The sequence below is a fragment of the Equus przewalskii genome, chromosome 2 (assembly GCF_037783145.1).
Source record: "Equus przewalskii isolate Varuska chromosome 2, EquPr2, whole genome shotgun sequence".
NCBI classification, from domain to species: Eukaryota; Metazoa; Chordata; class Mammalia; order Perissodactyla; family Equidae; genus Equus; species Equus przewalskii.
This window is the reverse complement of record NC_091832.1, coordinates 31,531,489-31,555,723: the sequence shown is the minus strand read 5'-3', so window position 1 is coordinate 31,555,723 and position 24,235 is coordinate 31,531,489. Positions and strand designations below refer to the sequence as shown.

General features: G+C 43.1%; 1 protein-coding gene across 33 annotated transcripts in view; it reads right to left on the bottom strand.

Moving 5' to 3' along the window:
• LUZP1 (leucine zipper protein 1) overlaps nucleotides 1-24,235 on the bottom strand; it is a 117,718-nt gene that overhangs the window by 81,420 nt on the left and 12,063 nt on the right. For 3 of the 33 annotated variants that reach the window (XM_070598560.1, XM_070598351.1, XM_070598485.1), the window contains exon 1: nucleotides 17,892-18,159. The exons of 26 other annotated variants lie outside the window; for them this stretch is intronic. The gene's annotated coding sequence lies outside the window, so the exon portion shown is untranslated. Of the gene's footprint in view, nucleotides 1-17,891; nucleotides 18,160-24,235 lie in introns of those variants that run through there. 4 more of the 33 variants (XM_070598549.1, XM_070598408.1, XM_070598533.1 and 1 more) reach the window with 4 other exon arrangements.

Sequence of the window (24,235 nt, the reverse complement as noted above, 5' to 3'; positions counted from 1 at the left end):
TTGTTTATCTCCCCCCATCAAACCCTGAGCTCTTAAAAGACCAGGATTATGCATCTCATCTCTGAATCCAAGCACATGCATAGCACTTGGCACATAATAACAGTTCAGTAAATGTCCAATGGCTCAACGGCTGAAACTCATGAGGAGTGCCCATGTTTACGTTCCCATAAGTATAGGTGTATTTATATAGACTTACAAGAAACGATAACTCATCTCCCATATGTATACCCCCTTCAAATAACATCAAATAATATTATTTTCCTTATAACCACCAACTAAAGGAAGTCCAGATTCTAGGAAGCCCAGAATCATCAGAAAGGCTCCCTAGAGATGTCCTGCCAGTGGCCTCCAAAGTCCATGTGTCCTCCTCCCCCCGAAATGATACATCTCCTAATAATAATGTCTAGTGCTCTCAGGTTATTTCCTGGTTCAAAGTGCTTTCTCTCTCGTACTCTCAATTAATCCTCACAGCAACTAGATGAGGAGGCATTATCGGACCCATTTCACACGTGCGGAAACTGAGGTTTCTATTTTAAATAATTTGCTGACCTAAGGAAAGCCGAGAGCAACTAAAGGAGGGCTTTCACGAGGAGCCTCTCTCTTCAGCGCCCCGAAGAAGGAGAAACAGGAACGGCCCCAGCGAGCCGGCTCAGTCCCCCAGCGGCTCTGCTTCACTCAGCTGACTGCCTCGAGTTTCCTAGTCCTCATGAGAATCAGCTATACAGATTATTTTTATGTTTTAAGCAAAAAATAAGGCCAGCCTATACATAGCAGTGGAGCATTGTCTGATGCAGCGCCAGAAGGTGAGAGGATGGCGCAAAAAGCCCGGGCAGGGTTCTGCCCTGCTGGACACGCAGTCACCAGGCGCAGAATCGAGTCCACAGCACTGACAAGGCCAGCCCGGGGAGGAAAACCCCAAGACTACAAACAGCCACACTCAAACCGCTGGCACACATCTTTGTGCATAAAGCTAAAGAAGAGCAAAACTTGCTGCAGCAGGGCGCCGTAACCCTACCGACCGAGGGCCCCGCAGCACGCAGAGCATTAGTTACGCACAGCTGACTTACTCTGCACTTGCTTCGATATTTTCTTCAACAATTTGTAGTCTATTGTTTTCCCCACACCACTGTAAACTCTTCAAGGGCAAAGGTCACAGCTTCCAGTTAGCAAGGTCCATCTCCTGTAAATGACCATACGGTACCCGAACCCAAACGGGACCACTTAACATGTTTTTCCGATCTAGCAATTTATACAAGCTGTCTTTCCCAAAATTAAAATATTTTACGTAATGAAGTTGATATTCTTCAACAGAATAGCATATAGAATCTAGAGTCTCTAAGAAACAAAGATCAAAGGACACTTAGTACCTACAAGGAGGCCAGGCACACGTCTGAGTGGGCACTTCATAAAAGTGTGCTGAATGAATAACTGGGAGCTTAAAATCCACTAAAAATCACTTAAGACAGAGAAATAACGAAGAACCAAGAGGGATGGGTAGAGAATGCCAGGTTTATTGGAAAAACAGCAAATCATTGAATCCTGTTGGAACTTTGGGTAGTTCCACCCAAAATCATGCTGGGGGTCCCGCAGGGGAGCACTCTGGACGTGAGCAGTGCACTGCCTCTACAGCAGAGGTCTACAGCCCGAGGGCCGGCATTAGGACAAGGGCCTCACAGGCAGCTCAGGATTCTTCCCCCAGCTACTGCCCCTCCAGGGCCCTGAACCCCGGCCACAGGACGGCAGGAGTTAAGCCAGGCCGCACTGAAAGTTAGGAGGAAATGAGCATGCCACCTGACACTTTTCTGGCACAGCCTAAGCTGATTAGTTTAGGTTACAAACACCACTGCAAGATTCCAACAAGCTGATGAAACTACTCTTTTTCTGCAAACTAAAAATAACCTATTTATCAAATTGGGAGCATTCCTCAAGTACTTCTGCCCTGTCAGCAACCCAAACGTCCATTTCCTCAAATCCTTCATCCCGTCCAGAGTGCTTTATCGGATCCAAGACTCCCCGCCTGCCCAGCTTCCCCATTCCTCTCCCTAATCCTGTGAACACGCAGCAGACCTAAACCCCTTCCTAACCTGGTGCTGCTAAGTTCCCTCCCAGTTACAGACAGTACAGACCTTCGTGGCTCCTGCCTTGGGTACAGCCACAACTGGAAGAGGGGCTGAGCAAAAAGTAATGAAAAGCAAGAAAAAAAAGGACAAGACAGGGCACGATCAGGAAGTCAACTAAATGCTTTTCATTCAGGCAGGAATGGAAGGAACCCCACCCACTCAGAAGAATAAAGCCTAAGGGTGAGTGGTTTCCAGTGTGAGCCACACTGCAGCGGGCTTTATCGCCTTACAACACGGCCATCAAGCCCGCTCTGGGGACAGACTCGGATCCAAAGAGCTCTGAGTACCCTGTGGGAATCACTAGGCCGTCCTGGGGTTGAAGTGACATTTTCAGGGATACAAACCCCCATATTTTAAGCCAAACAAGCCAGGCTTCAGTTGCAGATTTTCCAGTCATACAGAGCTGAGAGAGGGGCTCAGCTCATCCCACTGGGAGGTGGGAGTGCCGAGGAAGCTAGAAATCCTGCCCTCAGCAGCTCTCCCTCCTCTTAGGCCCCGGGGGAAGAAGCCAACCTTCCTTTTTCAAAGGTGGAAACTAACTATGGACTTTGAACTTCCTTAGAGTCCCTTGTCCTCTGCAACAGCGTCTGGAGAACGCCACATTCTGCGCCGCCCCATGAGACCTGACACGGCGTCTGCTATTCTAGACAGATACTCAGGACACATTCACATACTTCCCAGAGATCCAACTCGCAAGTCTTCTCTCACTCTGATTTTTAACCTTTTACTATCTCTTTAAAAGAAAAAAAACCAAAAAACAAACAAACTGGCTTATCTATAAAAGCCACACTCTCAGAAACATTCCTCTTGAAAAAAAATTCAGTCTGAGACCCCCGAGGTGCCCAGTGGTGAAGTTCCAACACAGCATCTATGCTGTGCGTCAGGGCAGACTGCAAGCTGTGGTCCCTCCAGGATTCACAACACCAAAGAAAACCAGAGCTGGGGCCGGCAGGGTGGCGGAGCAGTTAAGTTCACGTGCTCCACTTTGGCGGCAGAGGGTTCCCGGGTTCAGATCCCGGGCACAGACCTACACACCATTCATCAAGCCACGGTGTGGCGGCATCCCACGTACAAAATAGAGGAAGACTGGCACAGGTGTTAGCTTGGGGACAATCTTCCTCACCAATAAAAGAGAATATCAGAGCTGGAAAGATCCTGGGGCACCAATTATCCAGTCCAACCTTTCATTTTAAAGATTGGAGAAATAAGGCCCAAAGAGAGGAAATGGAGGTTTGGAGCAAAGTTGGACCTAAGACCTGGGTTCCAGACTTCCAACTCGGGCCTCTTATGCCGCACCATACCTCTTCAAGAGACTGAGTTTATGGGAGTGAAATGGCTAAGGAAAGGGAGGGAAAAGAAAGTCAATATACGGTACCAAGCAAAGAGACCAACTCTTTGTGAACTCTCCTCCTCCAGGGCTGCTTTGTGGCATGACTCAGGGCCGGTTTCTGCTTCTCCATATGCCTTAATTTCAAGAGCTTTTCTCTTAAATATGACATATTTTTACAAAGAAGCAAGATAGAAAGTGTCACCAATACCCTAATGAGGCCTCCCAATCACTGGACAGGCAAAGTCAAAAACAACCAACTACCAGGATGGAATGACCGCAAGATGCCTTAAACAGAAAGATAACATCCTTTGGGGGGAAGGGAACACATTTTAAAAAGATGACTCAGTTGGATGACCCCATTGAAGAAAACCACATTACCAATCTTCATATTCTAGTATCTAGTACCTAGGCCTTGGAGAAAATGTCACTTCTCTGAATCTTGATTTCTTTTTTGCTTTTCTTTTTTTGGTGAGGAAGATTGTCCCTGAGGTAGCATCTGTTGCCAATCTCCCTCTTAACCGCTAGGCCACCCTGCTGGCCCCAGCTCTGGTTTTCTTTGGTGTTGTGAATCCTGGAGGGACCACAGCTTGCAGTCTGCCCTGACGCACAGCATAGATGCTGTATTGGAACTTCACCACTGGGCACCTCGGGGGTCTGAGACTGAATTTTTTTTCAAGAGGAATGTTTCTGAGAGTGTGGCTTTTATAGATAAGCCAGTTTGTTTGTTTTTTGTATGTGGGTCACCGCCACAGCCTGACCACTGATGTGTGGTGTAGGTCTGTGCCCGGGAACTGAACCCAGGCCACAGAAGTGGAGCACACTCAACTTAACCACTAGGCCACAGGGCCAGCCCCTGAAATCTTGGTTTCTTTAACAGTAAAATGAAAAGTATAGACTTTCATTCATTCAAAGGCCCTTTCAAGTTCTAACAGGCTCAACCTCTTTCCAGGAGGTCCCTGGCTAAAGGAAGACAGTAGCCACAGCAGTACCCAAAAGGCAAGGTACCAAAGACTTAAGCTTGGCCACCAGCCTGGAAATGGGTCCTGGCAGACAGGCTTTCCAGTTACCCGTCTTCCCACAACCTGACAATGAACCTCAGTGCTAGCACTAAAATCAAACGTGGGGGCCACAGTGCACACGTTCTTACAGCAAGCCCACTAGAATGCTGACTGTGGCGCCTTTAAGGATCTGGTTTGACCATCCACAGACGGTTGAGATTTCCCATTGCTGATTGTTTCCATTCCCCTGGAAATCAAACTGAATATTTACTGAGCCTCTGCTACTAAATACATTAAATACTTTCTCAGTCTTCTCAGTCTCTGCTTTCTCTTTTACTTAGTGTTTTGCTTGTTAGAGATTTAAAGACCTATAAAAAAATTAAAAACTCTAATCACAAGTAAATAACTAGAATTTTCAACTAACGGAAATCAAAAAAACTATTGAGTGGAAGCAAGCTTTCTTCTAAAGCACACCAGTCAATACAGCCAATTCACCATTCTCCTTTCATTGGCTCCTCCTTCCCAGGGACGTGGCTGATGGAGAAAACGCAAAATAATATATGCAAAGAGGAGAAGAGTTTCATTTCTGCTGTCTCATTGACACATCTTAATATGGAGGTTACAGTGTACCAGAGATTAAAGCCAAGAACTAAGTCAATGCAAGAGGAAATGCAAGCTCCAGTGTAAATTATGAAAAGAAAAGGAATCTTAAATAAGCAGGTCCCTGCCTGCCTGCCCACCAAGCCTGGAATAAAGATGACTTCTATCAACAAGACTACAAACGGCCGTTTCCAAACCTCAGTCTGGATACGGAATTGCTCATTACAACTGCAGATTTCCAGGGACCATCCTCAAAAATGCGGATTAATTGGATCTGTTGTGGGGCCCACAGAGTTGCATTTGTATTCTGATACAGTTGGTCCAAAGACTATACTTTTAAAAATACTGTGAGGGGAACAAAACCATGAGGTTTCCTGGACACCTAAACATACATTTTCTGGAGCAGCGTAACCGACAGCATCTACCTCCAAAGATGCAGGCAGGCTGAGCCGGAACAGTGCCGGCCCGCTCCTCCTGCAGCAGACGTTTCTGAGAAGTAATACGGGCTGACTTCAGTCTCTTAACAAGGTGACCCCGCCTTCCACCTCCTAAAGCAACTTCTGACGTGAGCGCTGCCTCCACTCCTCAGACCACAGACCCTTCTAAAGGGCGGTGAAACACACTGCTGGGCTCCTTTTCTTACAGGTCACTCACCGGCTTCATTCTGGGCTCTGCTCCTCTAAGAGAGGTCATCCCTATCATCCTAGGCAAAGTGGGATCCTCCCCTCCCGCAAGGGAGCACCCCTTCTCTAACCCGCCACTTGCTTCTGCTGTTTCACTTCTCTTCGTGTACTGAGCATTACCGGAGACTGCTTATAATTTACAATTAGTTACACCCTCCCTCACTAGAACACCAGCTCCACAAAAAAGCAGGCTTCCCCACCAGCACCGCCGTGTTCTGACCCCACACAACAGCACCCAGCGGGAGAGTGGGTGCTGGATAAATATTCATCAACGAATAAAGCACCATTTCAGGAGACAAAATCAGTTCTTGGTCTTTCACCGATTCAGTTTACCTGCCACACCCACTGTCACCGCACTGGCACCCTGGGTGGCAATCCTTCTTCCTTCTGACGGCTACTTCATTCAGGAAACTGAATCTAGGCGCCAGCCCAGGGGCAGCCCGCCACCGCACTTTCGCTACTCTGGTAACGTGAGATGTTCTTTCCCCCAACTGAACTGCAACAGGGCTTTAAAGGTCCAGCCTACAGACGTTTCCAAAATGACTTACGCTCCATAGGAATGACTTGGCTTCTGCTACGTGAGAAGTCAAATGCAGTGTTGGCAAACACCAGTGTGAGCGCTGCAAGTTTCAACAAAAGCAGAACATAGTATGCTGGCAGCCAAAATTCCCTTCGCTCCACTCTGCACAAGGTCAGCCAAACACTGGCTGTCAAGACTCAGCTGCCTCGCACCACACACATTTGCCTAGTCGTTCGCTTATGGGCAGTAATGTCTTATAAAGCACATACTATACTAAGCACTTTCTATATATCACCCTAACTTCAAAATAATCCTGCAAGATACGTATCATTGTCCCCATTTTATAGATTAGGAAACTGAAGCTCCAAGAAGTTAAGTGACTTGCAACTAATAAATAAGTAGCAGGCTGGGATCTGAATTCAGGTCCACTAGACGTTAAATCCTTGCTTTCTTCATCTAACACTTTAACTCCCAAGGCTGCCCCCATCTCCCACCCCCTGCGCTAAGCCTGGCACGTAGAAGACGTTCGACAAATGTTTGCTGCATCCATGAGAGTTAAATGGAATATTTTAATTCAATCTCAAGAATCTGTCTAGGATCAAATTATTCAGTTTGACCTTTAGTTTTAAAAACGAAAAGTCAAGTTTATTCAACTCCCTTTGCATAATAAAAAGTAACGGAGGGGCCGGCCTGGTGGCATAGTGGTTAAGTTCTCGGACTTTGCTTTGGCGGCCCAGGGTTCACAGGTTCACATCCCCAGCACGGGCAAACCTACACACCACTCATCAGCCATGCTGTGGCAGCATCCCATATACAAAGTAGAGGAAGACTGGCATAGATGTTAGCTCAGGGACCATCTTCCTCACCAAAAAATTAAAAAAAAAAAAAAAGTAATGGAAAATATAGTTTTTTCAGTTAAAAAAAAGTACTAGATTTATTCCAAAGTGGAGCCTATCATAATTCCTTACTATGGAAATTTGGACATAAAGGAAGTGACGTCATAAAGGCAGTGGTATTTAGTGCAGTAAAAGGTGGACATGAAGTAAAAGCTGAGTTCAAGCTTCAGCTGTGTAAGCTATAAAAGTGATAAACGTACTTGCCTCTCCACCTAACAACGGTGCCCTGAAGTCCGAACATGATAATGCCTGTAAAATACTTCATAAACCGTAAAGTGTTATACAAAGAGAATTGTTAGAGTGATTTGAACCTTGACGACAGAATACAAGCCTGATAGAAGATGCTTAGCCTAAATGGCCAGCATTATTCAAAGCTCTACGGTGGCTGGAGCTTAGAAGAGGTGAACATCTTAAACTCCAACTAGTTTATCCTTAAGAAAGAGAGGATGTGGCTCCCCCATTATTGATCTCTTGAAGTCTAAGTCCCATGTCCCCAAGTACACTGTTGCGTCTCTCGACGGCAGAGAACTGGAACATCAATATACCGTTTTGAGAAGGATCAACAATGACCTCACCACAATGGATGGAGAAAGGGGGGATTGGGCACCTCTGCATCCATATAATAATCCCCTCCTTTCATGCCAAGGCTTATCCATTCGGAAGAGCAGTTGTCAGATCTATAAAATGGGGTGATAAAGTGTCCAGATGATTTCTTCCAGCTATAAAAGCTATGAGTCCTAGGGACAGCCAATAAACACTATCACAGAAGCCTATATATGGGCTTAGTCCTCCAGAAGCTACAGAAAATAAGCAGAGTATAGAAAAGGCTCGCAATAATCTTAAAGGAAAGACTATAGCATCGGTCCTGATTAATGCCATCAAGTGCACTTATCAACGACACCGCTGAGATTGGTAAGCGATGATAAAATGTTTTTATGGCCCAGTGGGGTCTGGCTGGGAGAGACTTAGTTCGTCATTAAAGGAGCTAGTGTGATCGTGTGTATGTGTATGCGGCTGTGTCCTAAATAGCAGTCAAGGTTAAAACATCTCACTAGGCTCACCGTTCTCTTACTTTCAGCCCTCAAACATAAATGGCCGCTGCCCCATCAAAACCCAGATTATCAAAACGGCAGTGAGATTCGGAATCTTGCAACACATTTTTACATCATCACGGCCCTCTCACAGCTTCAACACGTGCCCCATTCTCTCTCAACAACAAAACCCTCCGACAACTCTGCTCCTACTAGCGAAACAAATCGCATCCCATTAAACTTTCCTAAGGAAATAAGATCCCTTCAAAGAATTTTTTTTCCGAGTTCATTCATTTTCTGCATCTGTTTCTGCATCTATATAAAAACCATGTGCCAGAATCACAACTGGATTTTACATCTGCAAGTGATCAGGGACATTAAAATTCCAAAGAATACAAGTGCATACAGGAGATAACAAATAAATACTAGTTGAATAAACAGATTCAGAATACAAGATTTAACTCACAAATAAGATTTATGAGGAGTGCCCACTACAACTACAGATTGAAGTCTAAATTCCTTAGTCTGTCACTCGAGGCCCTGGTCTGCTGGCCGTTCGCTTTTTCCTCACCTGGACTCTGATCTACTCATTTCCTGGGGACAAATTCCTTCGTGTTATACCTTTGCCCAGACACTTCCTTCCCCTGCCTGGAATGACCTCCACCTCATCAAATCTATTCACGAAACAATTCAATGCCATCTCTTCTTCACACCCACCGCACTTAACTCCTCCCTTTCTGAGCACCTACCTGCCACTCAGCATATGAGCAAGCACCACGACAAGACCCGGACTGCTCTGTTCCACGGCACACTCACAGGCATTTTCTGGCTTTAGACCGCACTAGCCCAGCTATAGCGCAAACCCCTGGAGGTGCAGACCTGTCGTTTGTTTGTATTCCCACCAGTACAATGTTATGAATATTACAGTTATTCCATAAAGATCTGTTTAAGGAAAAAAGGAAAAGAGAGGGGAGTATCCTCAAGATACACCACTGTCATAGTTTAACCCAAACCCTTCTCCGTAACCAGAATCCCTCAGTTATCTTCAGAGGACAATGTGCATCCCTCAATGGTTTCCTACCACTTCAAATAATAGAAACCCTACACACTCTGGTCGTTGCCTGCCTCTCCCCGGCATCTCCTGTCATACTCTTCTGCCACTCTCCCTGACCCCGCGCTCTCTGCTCCACATGCGCTGGCCTCCTTGGGTCCCCACAGAGGCCAGCTCATCACCACTTGAGCATCTTCGTACTGTAGCTCCCTCTGCCTGCCTCCCCCCAGATCGTCGTATGGCTGCCGTCTCCTCGTAATTCAAGTCACAGTTCAAACGTCACTTCCTCAGAAAAGCCTTCCCTGACAATCGAGCTACTGCTGCACTCTCCTCTCGTGACTCCCGACTGTATCGAACTGTCTTATTCTCCCGTCTCAGCCTGAGGTTATTCTGTGGACGTGTTTCCTGCTTCTCTCTCCCCACTCCTGTACGCTCCATCGCGGCAAGAATTCTGCCAGTCTTGTTCAGCACTGTATCCCAGAGCCTAGAACACTAGCTGGCATGCAGAGGACGGTCAATAACCAGTAACCAAAAGGAGTGTGTTTCCTCTCAGCTTAAACCGCAGTTCTCAAGAACATGGACACTGTTTTCCACTTCATCTCCCACAGCGCCTAAGAGACTAAAGACACTGGAGTCACTCAATAAATCCTCAATTAATAAAGACAGACATATAGTCTTTTCTGGCACAGCCTTCCACTTACATTTTTAATTAAGTCAACAAATACTCATTAAGCTCCTTCCACGAGGCAGGCATGAGGCTAGGTGCCATTCTAGTTTCTTTTTCAACTTATCGTGTTCATCACTGAGATCCTGAAAAGTCCAACATTTGATCAGAAGCTAAAGCCCTGACACCCCTCCCAGTCTGGTGACCTCATTTTATTGGCCAATGAAATGCCACTCATTGCAGCTACTTGCAGGGTACATACAAACTTAGTCATTTTTATGTCAGAGACCACACAGAGCACTTCACTGTTCAATTATACATCAACCTCTCGTCTGGTATTGTTCCTCAAGAGAATATTTCTCAAAAACAACTATAAAAGACATTCTTGAGAAATTTGGAGATATCTGAATATGGACTGATATCATTATACATTAGATATTACATAATATATATATTAGATCTAATGTATAATATTACATATTAGAAACCACCTTTTTAGGTGTGCTGATGGTATGGTAGTTACTCAGTAGGGCGTCCTTCTTCTAGGGGGTTATACATGGGCAGCTTACCAAATGGTTACGAAAAAAACTGATACATATATACAGACATTTATAGCTACACAAGTATAATATAGCAGTTAACAATTACGAGTACAAGCAAAAGGTATCAAAAGGATTAATATGTGCATTTTTCTAAGCTGTAACTGCTTGGTTGGTTTTCAATATAAGCTTTAACATATGATTAGACCAAAATTGATCCAGAGAGTACTACAGGATCAGAAATTGAACCACTAAAACACAAGAAATATCAACAAAAGAGCTAAGGAACAGGAAAAACTACCCACGGCAACTTCCAGCCCAGCCCAGGCCAGGCCCCTTCTCATACAGCTGTGGGCTCAGAAGAGGAGAAACCATATTTTGGAGCCCTGCTTCCAGAAGGCAGCTGTTCAGCACAACACATGCAGGCCCAATCTGTCAGCCTCATCCTCCCGGGAAGACGGTCTATGATGGGAAACTAAGCCACAGCATCTCAGTGACAATATATTCGAACAGGGCTTTGTAAGCTCACAGGTATTGTAAAAATACAATTTGGTTTTTATTGCTCTTGTTTCTTAAGCAGATGTTAAGAACGATACTCACAACCACCAATGTAACAACTGATTCAGGCAGGGATCCCCGGTGGCTGCTAAAGCCATTCGGTAGGAGAAGAGGACATTCACATTGTCTCAAAGTCACCCCATAGATTACTTACAAAGGGCAGTAGGTGCCTTCACAATGAAAGATCAAATTTACCGTCAATAGTAATGGGACACACTAACACTATGTGCCTCCCAATATGATGCCAGGGGAGGCGCATGGCATGATCCATGTAATATCTCTTACCAAAACCATCTATGCTGCATCTAAGCATGAGAAAACAATCAGACAAATCCAATTTATGGGTCATTTTAACCGGCCTGGACTCCCCAAAAGTGTCATTGAAGACACATACACCAAAAATAGAGTGGGGCTGTTCCAGATGAGGGGTGCTCAAACTACAGTTTTATTGGAATATGGCATGCCCGTTGTCATATCAGTGTTGAACGCTGACATAATTGGGGTTATAGGCCATGATGTTTGCAACTTGCTCTCAAAGGTTTCAGAAAAAAAGTTAGATAATAGATAAAGCAAATGTGACAAAATATTAGCAACTATGAATCTGGTCACTGGTTCTCAAACTTTTTGATCTCAGGAGTCCTTTACATTCTTAAAAATACCGAAGACCCCAAAGGGCTTTTGTCTCTGTGAGCTATACCTATCTATTATTTGCCGTCTAAGAAATTAACACTGAGAAAATTTTTAAACATGTATTGATTTTAAAATGATAAGCTCATTATGTTAACATAAAATATTTTTATGAAAAAAAAATTTTCCAAAAACAAAAACTCTAACGAGAAGAGTGACATTCGTTTTACAATTTTTGCAAATCTCTTTAACGCTGCTGGTTGTATTCTGATCTGCTTCTGCATTCAAGCATTATAACATGGCATTTTGTTTGAAGTATATAAAGAAAATCCAACTTCACACAATCTGTACTTGAAAAAGAAGTATTTTAATAGCTTTCTAAGATGGCTAGAGATATCCCACTTTGATACTACACCAGAAGTTGTCAGGCGCTGGTTTCTTACAGGTTAGATGCAGTGAGGAGTCTGAAGCCACGTGCATGAACTTTTCATACTGTTACCTTCAAACGCACTGGTCTAACTTGCACTTTGGATCTTTTACTCAAGCACGATTTTATAAAATCATGCACTGAACACCGGAAAATACTGGTTCACTAAGTTGACACATAAACAGATCTTCTAAATGTTGACAGATTTCATTGTGCAATACCAAAAGAATCACTTTTGTTAATATCACCACCAATCTCATTTTTTTTAAAAAAGTCTTTTTAAGTATTGGGAAGCTGCCAAGAGCACAGTGGCAGATAAAAGTTGTGCAAAATTCTAATTTTTGCAGGAAAGTTCAAATTTCATCACTAGCAATAGATACTATCAATTGTTTTCCTTGAAATGACAAGCTTCATTTCATTCATTTTCAAGAAAATGTCTGATAAATACCAAGTCTAAAAAACCAATATGTCTGTCAATCATTCTTTCGAGTAAAAATGATGTTTCATGAAAAAAGAGGTTAGTTTAGCTTGCAGCTCAAACCATCACACTAGGGTTTTTCCTCAAATAACCACTGTCCCTTGATAGGCACAAGTGCTCCATAAGAACTTCCCGTTTCATCACACAGAATATTAAAAGGATGAGGCCGGCCCCGTGGCCGAGTGGTTGAGTTCATGTGCTCTGCTTCAGCGGCTCAAGGTTTTGCTGGTTCGAATCCTGGGCGCAGACATGGCACTGCTAATCAAGCCATGCTGAGGCAGCGTCCCACACACCACAACTGGAAGGACCCACAACTAAAAATACACAACTATGTACCAGGTAGCTGTGGGGAGAAATAGGGGAAAAAATTTTTTTTAAAAAAAAAGGATGCATACTCAAGGATCAAGATTTAATAAAATTAATAATTTTTACTGCTTTATCAAGGACATTCTTAAGTGAAACTGGCATTTTTGTTTCACTGCAAGTGTGCCACAAACAAAAGTGTCACTAATACAGTTTGATCCTGCTGCCTCGATTCGTGCCTGAGGCACCAGCAGCTTTATCCACCCCTGACCGATCGGTGACCATCAGCACAAACGTCACCAACCACAGTGAAAAAGGCAAATGACGTCTTAGTGTCACTATAACAACAGTTTTGACCTTGCAGATCCCCACGAAGGGTCTTGGGGACTCCCAAGGATCTGTGACTAACTCTGAGAACTACTGATGTGGGTAAAACGTATATGAGTGTTCTTTGTACTATTCATTCCTGTTTAGAAAGTTTAGAAATTTTCAAAAGGATAATGGAAGGGGGAAAAAATAAACCATAAAACATTCTCAACTATTTTAAAGAGCAAGAGAAAACGCCTTCCCCCACATTGATGAATGCATGGCACAGCAACGTTCTTTTGGAAATCGAAGGACAGCAGTGGAAATTAGCTGTCCAGGCTTTATTAACCAATGACGGCCCAAGACAAAAACTCAGCTGCCTGGGGTTTTTTTCAAGAGGAATCCATGTAACAGGGAAGGATCACCAACAAAATACAGATCCCCAGTGCCTTGTTTTGGACTAAATGTATTTTGGAATTCGGAATTTTTTTTAATTTTGGAAAGGGAATAGAGTAGCACCCCGTAGGCAGATATATTAATATTTCTACAGTTAAATATACGACTAATCATACTAAGTAGGATAAATAGAGATTAGAAATAGCCTCACTTTAGTTCAGGTCTGGCATAGCAGTTAAGTTCGCACGTTCCGCTTCGGCAGCCCGGGGTTCACCAGTTCGGATCCCAGGCACAGACCTATGCACCACTTATCAAGCCATGCTGTGGCAGGTGTCCCACATATAAAGTAGAGGAAGATGGGCACGGATGTTAGCTCAGGGCCAGTCTTCCTCAGCAAAATGAGCCTGTTGGCTCAGGGTGAATCTTCCTTAAAAAAAAAAGAACTGTGGACTCCTTGGGAATATGCTACACTCCAATTCAAATCATTTCATCAGCTACACTAGTTCCTATTTACAGGGTGGGGTTAGGTAGAGACTTTTGAGATTTTCAAGAGTTATATTTGTGATTCCAATGTCGTTGCATATCCCGCTGAAGATTTGGAAAAGCCACATTCATGGGAACAAGTGGTTAGGAACAGGCACAGTGCCAATATAAATCACTTTCATCAGGAGTCAAAGGGAACAGAGAGAACATGGTTTGGGACAGAGTAACACGAATGGTACTGAATTTGAATTGTTATAATAAATCATTTGTAACCAAGAGCCACATATAACTCTCTAAGGGTGAAAACAGGTCCTTGAAGGAAGGGAAGATGATTAAAAATGAAAACTATGGGGGCAAGCCCGATAGCATAGTGGTTAAGTTTGCATACTCTGCTTCAGCAGCCCAGGGTTCACTGGTTCAGATCCCAGACATGGATCTACACACCACTCATCAAGCCATGCTGTGATAGCATCCCACATATAAAATAGAGGAAGGCTGGCACAGATGTTAGCTCAGCAACAATCTTTCTTAAGCAAAAAGTGGGAGATTGGCAACAGATGTTAGCTCAGGGCCAATCTTCCTCACCAAAAAAAAGAAAGAAAAAAAGAAAACTATGCATCAATTAATACCTAAATTATGTCACAAATATAGATCAGTTTTACTTGATGCCACAAATTAATTGGGGATCAGAATTTGGAGGCAAATTATTGTAATCCTTAGTTGAAACACTGTTAAATTCCTGATACTATTCCTTAACCAGATTCTAATTTAGTAATCCACGGCAAAGTAGCATACTGGAAACAGTAGTGAATTGCGAGTCCAGGAGACCTCAGTTCTCAATTCTGCCACTAACTAGTTACACAGCCCAGCCAGGGACACAGTAGATACCCAGCAAACGCGATGTGAAATCAACAGACCTAGCTGCTTCGTGCCTCTAATTCATCATCTGTAATAGAGGACACTGGATTAACAGATCTTTAAAGGTTTCTTCTAGCTCTAAATTCTTTAAGCATGTGCCCTCAAGGACCTTATCAACTCAACTAACTTTAGTGTTATGACCTTAAGACTATCTGGTCCACACTGTTCACTTTACAGATGAGAAAACTGAGACCGTGAAAAATCACATGATATGTTCAAGGTCACACCCCGGCTACAGCAGTGCTAGGACTAAAACTCGAAAACCCCAGTTTCCAGGTCAAATGCTCACTACTTTGCTTGTAACCCAAGGCTTCTGCAACGGCATAAGTCCAGGGCTTTCAGTATATGCCATCACTCAGTCAACACACGCTCTTTCAGGACCCTGGTTCTACTATATCATATATATATAAGGTGGGAACGAATTCCAGGCAAAGAGACCCAAAAACTCACAGAGAAAATATTCACAAATCATTTCTCTGAGAAGAGTCTAGGATCTAAAACATACAGCGAATTCTTATAACTCAACAATGAAAAGACAAATAACCAATTAAAAAACAGGCAAAGGTGGGGCCAGACCCATGGCCGAGTGGTTAAGTTCACGCACCTTGCTTCAGTGGCCTGGGGTTACGGGTTAGGATCCTGGCTGCAGACCTAGCACCGCTCATCAAGCCATGCTGAAGCAGCATCCCACATCGAAGAACTAGAAGGACCTACAACTAGATATACAACTATGTACTGGGGGGCTTTGGGGAAGGAAAAAAAGAGGAAGATTCGCAACAGATGTTAGCTCAGGGCCAATCATCCTTACCAAAAAAACAAAAAATAAAAAACAGGCAAAGGATTTGCATAGGCATTTCTCCAAAGATATACAAACAGCCAATAAGCACATGAAAAGATGTTCCAACGTCATTAGTCATTAGGGAAATGCAGATCAAAACCACAGTGCGACACCACTTCACACCCACTGTGTGTGAGGTATGGCTCCAATCAAGAAGGACAATAACAAGTAACGTGAGGATGCAGAGAAACTGGTGCCCTCCAACACTGCTGGTGGAATGCAAGATGGTATAGATGCTGTGAAAAAAGTCTGATAATTCCTCAGAAAGCAAAACACGGAGTTACTATATGACCCAGCAATTACACTCTAGGTGTATACCCAATAGAAACGAAAGCTTAGGTCCACATGAAATTTGTACAGCAATCTTAATTCATAATAGCCAAAAAGTGGAAACAACCCAAATGTCTATCAACTGATGAATATATAAACAAAATGTGGTATATTCATACAATGGGATATTATTCAGCCCTAAAAGTGAGTGAAGTATTGACACCTGCTACCACATGGATGAGCCTTGAAAACACTGTGCTAACTGAAAGAAGCCAGACACAAAAATCTACAGACTGTATGATTCCATTCACATGAAATGCCCGGAACAGGCCAATCCATAGAGGCAGAAGGCCTATTATGGTGGTCAAGGGCTGAAGGTAGGAGAGAATGGAGTGACCTTTAATGGGTGTGGGGGTTTTTCTGGGGTGATGAATGTTCTGAAATTAGTGACGATTGGTTGCACACCCCTGTGAATATACTAACAAGACCACTGAAGTGTACACCTAACATGGCGAATTTTATAGTATGTGAATTATATCAAGATGTATTTTGTCTGTTTTGTTTTGTTTTAAAACACAGACACCAAAGTGCACTTCCACTCGTGCCCTCCCAGACTGGACAAAGAAAAATATCAACACAGGGTGAATGCTCCAAGGCCTCAACTCACTATTTACTGGGCAAGGCATGTGCTATAAAGTGGGAATACAAAGATAAATACTCTGTTCTTATGATACTCAGTTATTATAAATAGACAAAGGTGAGCAAATAACGATAACACAATGTGATAAGTGGGGGCCGGCCCAGCGGCGCAGCAGTTAAGTTCGCACGTTCTGCTTCAGTGGCCCGGGGTTCGCCAGTTCGGATCCTGGGCACGGACCTATGCACCGCTCATCAAGCCATGCTGTGGCAGGCATCCCACATATCAAAAAGTAGAGAGGGCCGACCCAGTGGCGCAGCGGTTAAGTTTGCACGTTCCACTTTTCGGCGGCCCGGGATTCGCCGGTTCGGACCCCCAGTGCGGACAAGGCACCGCTTGGCATGCCATGTTGCGGTAGGCGTCCCATGTATAAAGTAGAGGAAGATGGGCACAGATGTTAGCTCAGGGCCAGGCTTCCTCAGCAAAAAAGAGGACGACTGGCAGTAGTTAGCTCAGGGCTAATCTTCCTCAAAAAAAAAAAAAGAAAGTAGAGAAAGATGGGCATGGATGTTAGCTCAGGGCCAGTCTTCCTCAGCAAAAACAGAGGAGGATTGGCAGCAGATGTTAGCTCAGGGCTGATCTGCCTCAAAAAATAAAAGCTCTCTTCCTCTAGACATATCGCATCATCCACCTGCAATCATTACTCAGTCTAAGTCAATGCTTTCATTTTCACACCCTGCATCTCCAGCGACCAGCAGGAGCAGTCTCCTGCATGGACAGGCACAATGCATATTTGCTGAAGACACCGTTTCTATGCATGAGACCTAAGGGGAGGCTACAGTGGAGAAATCCTGGCCAAGAGAAACCCCAACACAAGATAATGTCTCAAAAACTCTTTCCAGGTTTTTCCAAGGGGTAGGGGAGAGCCCCCAAGGCTGTAGCAGACCAGCCTGAGGGAGAGATGCAAAGAAATCTTTTCACCAGAGATGGAGAGGGCAAGGCTATCATGGTCTGGCTACAGCAATGCGGAGATCATGCAGCCCGCACTGCAGTAAATCAGGCGCTCAGAGCTGAGAGATACCAGCTGCGTATGACTGCAAAAAAAAAAAAAAAAAGCTAGAGGCACTTAGACCCTAAACAACTGCAGGAAACTGACAGCGGACAAAAGAGTGGGATTCAGGGGAAGCAGTCAAGAGTTAAATCCGTGAAATGACTCACATGACAGCAACGGCTCGGACTGACGGCTCCCGGCTCCCTCTCATTCTACCTTTTTCCCACATAGAAGAGGTAAGCTGTTTTCTCAATCCCCAGCGAATCTGATACCCTTCAGATACCGTTTCTCAGCTTGCTGGACGACTAGACTAGGACACAGGAATGACGCAGCAACATCCTCCCCACCTCCCCCTTGACAGCAGGAAGAGAATCAAGGACCAGAAGAAACGAGTGGCTGAGAATGACCTTCCCTCTATCCAGACACCACAGGTTTGTCCTACTTACACAAGAGAGACGACTGCTATGACACTCATCCCAAACCATTTTCTTTTTCTGTCTCAGACTGGGTTAAAAAATCTTTTAAATTTTATTCCATTTAATTTTCTTCTGGTGTCCTTAGACAAGTTCCTTCATGGATTTCTCATCTGTAAAACGGAACTAAACACACTAGGCTCTGGACCCCAGCTCTCTCATGTTGTTTGAAGGAAAGGTTATCTAATGCACTTGGAAAAGTTAAAAGCACAATGTAATAATAGCTAACATTTATTGTATGTTTACTTCATGCCATTCTAAGGCCTTTGCACGAACTCGCTTATTTCTAAAAACAACGCTAAGAGGCAGCTACTACTAACCCCGTTTTTCAGAGGAGTACACTGAGGCACAAACAGGGAGAGTTCCTTTCCCAAGTTCACAGAAATATCACACAGTAAGGCTGGAATTCAAACCCAGGCCATATCACTCAATAAATCTGAGTGTATATTACTAATGTAAAGTGCAGTGAAAATTACAGCACACGGCTTAAAGGAAGCAAGCATAACAACCCAGGAAAACGTCCAACAAATGTTTGAATTCTGCTTTGTTCCCACCATCATATACCATCATGTGTATGCATTCTGAGATTAACATGTAGCAGACACATGTATGTGGAACAGAGGCTCTGGAATATGTCCAGCCCTAGTCACACAATACGTCACTTACTGGCAGTATGGGCAAGTTACTTAACTGTGTCTTAGTATCCTCATATGTCAAACGAGGCTAATACCTACCACGGAGAACTGTTTAAGCACTAAATGCATTCTAAACTCTCTTCCATCAAGAACCCTGGCTGGCACAGAATAAGTGCTGAGCAAATGTCATTAGCTGCTATTGTTAACATTATTATTTCACTTTGTCATTTTACCTATTTCTCATGTAAACAAACACCTAAAAGAATTTTGCCTCAAAGCTGTCACATAATCTTGAAATGGGCATATGTACTGGATTTCCCATTTCAGCATCCCCACACTTTGGGAGTATTTTCTAACAAATTTATAATCCATGTAACATTGTTGCTAATGTGAGCATCTATTATACCCTTCCAAGTTTATGCTACATTGTATTTCTTACATGTCAAATGATATACTGCAAACACTTCTCTCTTATACAAATTGTCACATTTCTGATTAACTGGTAGGCTGATTTTGAGAGTCACTGTGAATGGCTTTTTATCAAAACACCTCCAATTAAAATGCTAGTATCTTCTAGAAATTATTTATTCCACCTTCTCATCTGACAAAGCTGAAGCCCAAAGAAGACAGTGACTTGCTCAAGTTTATACAGCTAGATAACAACAAAGACTGAACCAGAAACTCCAGACAGTTCAAAGTTCTCCATCATTTCTCTAGGCTGAATAATTCCATTTCCTGTCAGGGAAGGTGATAAACATCTGAGGACAGAGAATGACTCAAATCTCTAAGGAGCAAAAAAATGTCAGGATGCAAGGCTTCAGTGATTACTTAACGCAGCAAAACAAAACAACACAACACAAGTGGCATTCCTCAGTACCATTTCCTTCTCAAAAACTCATGTCATCTCAAAAATGTGCTCTACTAACTTTTTATTAGCCTAACCCACACTGGCTCATGCTACTTGTTCCTAGCTATCTCTGCAACTTTCTCAAATTGTCTTGGCAAATTCAGGTCAAAATTCTAATAACAAACTCCAGGGAGCTGTCGCAGTGCAGTGGTGTGATAGCAAATACTCCTGAAAATAAGTGGGGCTTGGAAATTCTATTACACCTGAGATTCTCAGTGGAATTATTTTTGCTGTGACGGAATTTGATTTGTTTTTTCAGAAATAGCTTTCCACGAAAATCATACTAACATAAGAGAGAAGACGTGAAAACTTGCTCATTAAGGCCGCTAACTGATCATTTCATTAAACTTTGCCAAATTTTTTGGAGCATTTCAAATCTCACAGGAGTTTACCGAAGAACTCAATTCATGCCCCTCTTTCCAAAAGTCTGCTCTGAAACAGACATGGCTGCTTTCATACACACAGTATTGAACCAGAGTCCAGACCAGAAGTGGGCAATCTATTTCACACACAAGCCACAGCAGGATCAGGGAGAGAAGAAGAGAGAAAACAGGAAGACTGGCAAGTCAAATCAATTATTTACTCAAAAGTCCACAGGGCACAGAGCACTATAAGATGCACAGTGCCAATCGGCTCCACCCCTTCTCTGCCAGTCAGCACAGGCCACACGACAAACGCTGGAGCCCAACAACCAGCCAAGCTCCAGGCAAAGCGGCCTTACCAGGCTGGATGGGGCCAAATACATATTCTAACTCCTAGTCAAAGAAGAGCCGTTCGAGGAGGAGATAATCAATAGTTTAAAGACTGCAGAGAGATTAAGAAAGACAAAAGCAATGAAAACGCCTAAATACGTGGACTTTGGGTCTTTTGAAAGGGCACTGACAGTAAGGTATGGAGCAAAACAAGACAGGAAAGGTGCTCAAGTATGAGTGAGTGTATAAGAAAGGCTGCATACAGAACGCTTTTTTTTTTTTTTTAATGTTTGAGAGTAAAAGGAAAAAAGAGATGGCAATAACTCTAAGACACAGAAAGGAGGGGGATTCTATTTATTGGTTTTAGGTTAGAAAAGACTTCAGTGCATTCATAATCTGAAAGGAAGGACTCAATAAAGAGCGAAGCTAAAGATGCAAGAGAGAAAGATGATAATTGGTAAGAGTGAGGCACCAGACAAGTGGCTACTGGGCAACGGGAGGCAGAAGAAAAGTTATCCATGTGGATCCTGAAAGTCACCAGACAAACGCAATGAAAATGGAGAAAGCAGATGGTAGGGACCTTAAAAAATTAGAAGCCATGTAAAAATGGCAAAACAAGTCTGAAAGCAGCAGTGAAGGACTAGAAATACACCGATTGCTCTCTGCTACCCAAGGAGCTGCGAGGTATTTGACCAGTGAAAACAGAAATAATAGCATTCATTAGAGAAAAAGTCTTGTTTTCAGTTATGGGTTAGGAGATGGAGGAAATGTTTGGAAGAAAAGAATAAGAACTTAGGACTTGGCTCACATATGCGCACAGGTTCTACGAGACTCAGGAGAAGCAGCTGGTAGAGGAGCATCAGGAAAGGGGTGGAGAGGGGTGGGGCTGAGCTTTATAATATTGAGGCCACAGCAGTAGATAGAACTGTGAAGTAATCAACGGCAAACAGGAAGAAGAGTAAGCTCACGAATTTAATGGCTGCGGATGACGGGGGAACGCAGAGAGAAGGACACACCAACAAAGAGCTGGTACCACCGACAGCGCGTCTCCAGCACTCTCCACATTTTCAAGTGGAGTGATCTTCACACCCACTTTCCCAGAAGCTGGACCCTGAAACTTCCTTTCGTTTCCTTTGCCAAGACCAGCAATTTACTGAACTGTATCAACAGTTTGTTTGTTTGTTTTCTGAATCGGACCTTTGTTTTTAAGAAGGATTTGCTGAGAGCTCTAGAAAAGGATACGAGAGACATTATCCAAAAGCTAAGAGAACATCACTGACTAGAACTGGGGCCGCAGAGCAAACTTGGTCTTTTAAGCCCCCACACCTTGCACGTGCAGACAGGATGGAAAAGGATAGACAACACCAGTTAATATTTGGGTAGCGCTTCACTGATCTGAATTATTGCCTAATCAAATATCTCAACTAATTCATTCTTTATTCCTATTTTTATGACGTGTAATCCAAGGACAGAAAGACAGAAAGAACACAGGCTTTGTATCAGTGATCTAGAATTCTAACTCTGCTAGTCCCCCAGGGACATTTCTTAAACCCCTCTGAGCTTCAGTTTCCTCATCTGTAACATAGGAATAACAGTACCTATTTCATGAGGTCGTTGTAAAGGTTAAAGAATTAATACACAGCAGGTACCCACAGCAGATGCTAAAGAAATGGTAGCTAATATATTCTACTATAACATGCAGTAATGACAGGAAGACAAACATTTTAACTAATATCATTATAAATTAAACCATCCAAGGTGAACCAGTCTATCACTACACTGCTGTTAATATACAGAGAACAAATTCTGTTAACCAAAAAATCCTAAAGTAACAAATAAATTCCAAAAATTCCTCTGTACTTGATGATCCAACTAATGATGATGTTATTTATTAGGGTACAATTTCCATAACTAAGAACTTACACACTGTCTAGTGGTTTGAAATGTACTTTTTTTCCCCAAATGAGTAGTACTTCCAAAATAAGGCAAACTTTTTACCTTCCAGTTCAATCTCAGGGCAATTTTAGAGATTCTCACCATATCTCAAATAAATGGAGCTGCAGAAGCACATGGATGCAGAGTGAAGTAGTCAGCAGAGAACTGGAAGCAAAAGGCAATGTCTTGCCCCCTTTCCCAACTTCAAGTTAACTGATATCACAAATGCTCCTCAATTTTACTAATCTCCCAATCTTAGAGTGATCGTTACTTTCTTTCTTGCTCCACATCATCGAGCCCTATCTCTTCCTTCTTCAAAACTTCTCTCGAATATATTCTTTTTTTTTTTTTTAACTCCCCAAATTCAAGTCCCGATAGAGTTCACACCTGAATTTCTGCAAAAGTCCTTCACTGGCCTCCTTTCCAATAACCCACATAATAGCTCCTGATTCATCAGCCTGCAATTCCAAGTTTATCAAGCTACTGCCCTACTTACAAACCTTCAATGCTTCCCAGTGTTGGCAAGATCAAGTCCAAATTCCTCAGTGTAACGTTCAAGACTGTTCACAATCTAACTGAGCATTACCTCACTAACCTTATCTCCTCCTCGTCCCTAATCGAAACTCTATTATTGGATCAGCTGAGTATTCCCAGGTCCAATCAATAACATAAGTTTACTCCAATCTCAGTCTCTTTGCTCTTGCTTTGCCCCGGCCTGGAAAATCATCTCCTTCCTTTCTGCATATTCAAATCCCATCCATCCACGTTACTGTAAACCTCTAGTCTAACTGCCTCTGCGAAGCCCTCAGACCCCCTTCAACCTCGGTAACTATAACCTGTCAGTTTGACGGAAGTCAGTAGCATAACAACAGACCTCCTGGAGCAGTCACCACCATACTACAGATATACATTATAGAGATATAGATACAGATTCACCAAAGAACACTAAAGTAAATTTTTCATAAGGCTAAATTATTCCTTTCATCTGAGAGGATGCCCTTTTGCTTATCTCTTTTAAAATGTTCCATCTTTGTTGGCAAAAACATCCAAAACCAAGAGCAACAAATGTTGGAGAGGTTGTAGAGAAAAAGGAACCCTCATACACTGTTGGTGGGAATGCAAACTAGTGCAGCCACTATGGAAAACAGAATGGAGATTTCTCAAAAAGTTAAAAATAGAAATACCTTATGACCCAGCCATCCCAGTACTGGGTATCTATCCTAAGAACCTGAAATCAGAAATCCCAAGAGTCCCTTGCACCCCTATGTTCATTGCAGCATTACTTACAATAGCCAAGACGTGGAACCAACCTAAATGCCCAGAAATTGATGATTGGATAAAGAAGATATGGTATATATACACAATGGAATACTACTCAGCCATTAAAAAGGACAAAATTGGTCCATTTGCAGCAACATGGATGGACCTCGAGGGTATTATGTTAAGCGAAATAAGCCAGACAGAGAAAGACGAACTTTCTATGACTCCACTCATAGGTGGAAGCTAACATATAGACAAGGAGAACTGATCGGTGGTTACCAGGGAAAAGGTGGGATGGGGGGAGGGCACAAAGGGAGAAGTGGTGTACCCACAACATGACTAACAATAATGTACAAGTGAAATCTCACAAGGTTGTAGTCTATCATAATCTTAATAAAAAAAAATGTTCCATCTTTGATAAAATAGTGATATTAGATGAGAAGGTTGTTTTTCATTTTAAAGTCCTTACTTGGAAAACAAAAAGCTCTTCTGAAATATGACTGGTCCAGGAAGCCCGAGCTCTAGAAGCACTGGTCTATATCCTCCATTCTGGCATTTACAGATGGTCAAACATTGTTACAGAACTGTTTCAAAAACTAGATACTGTCC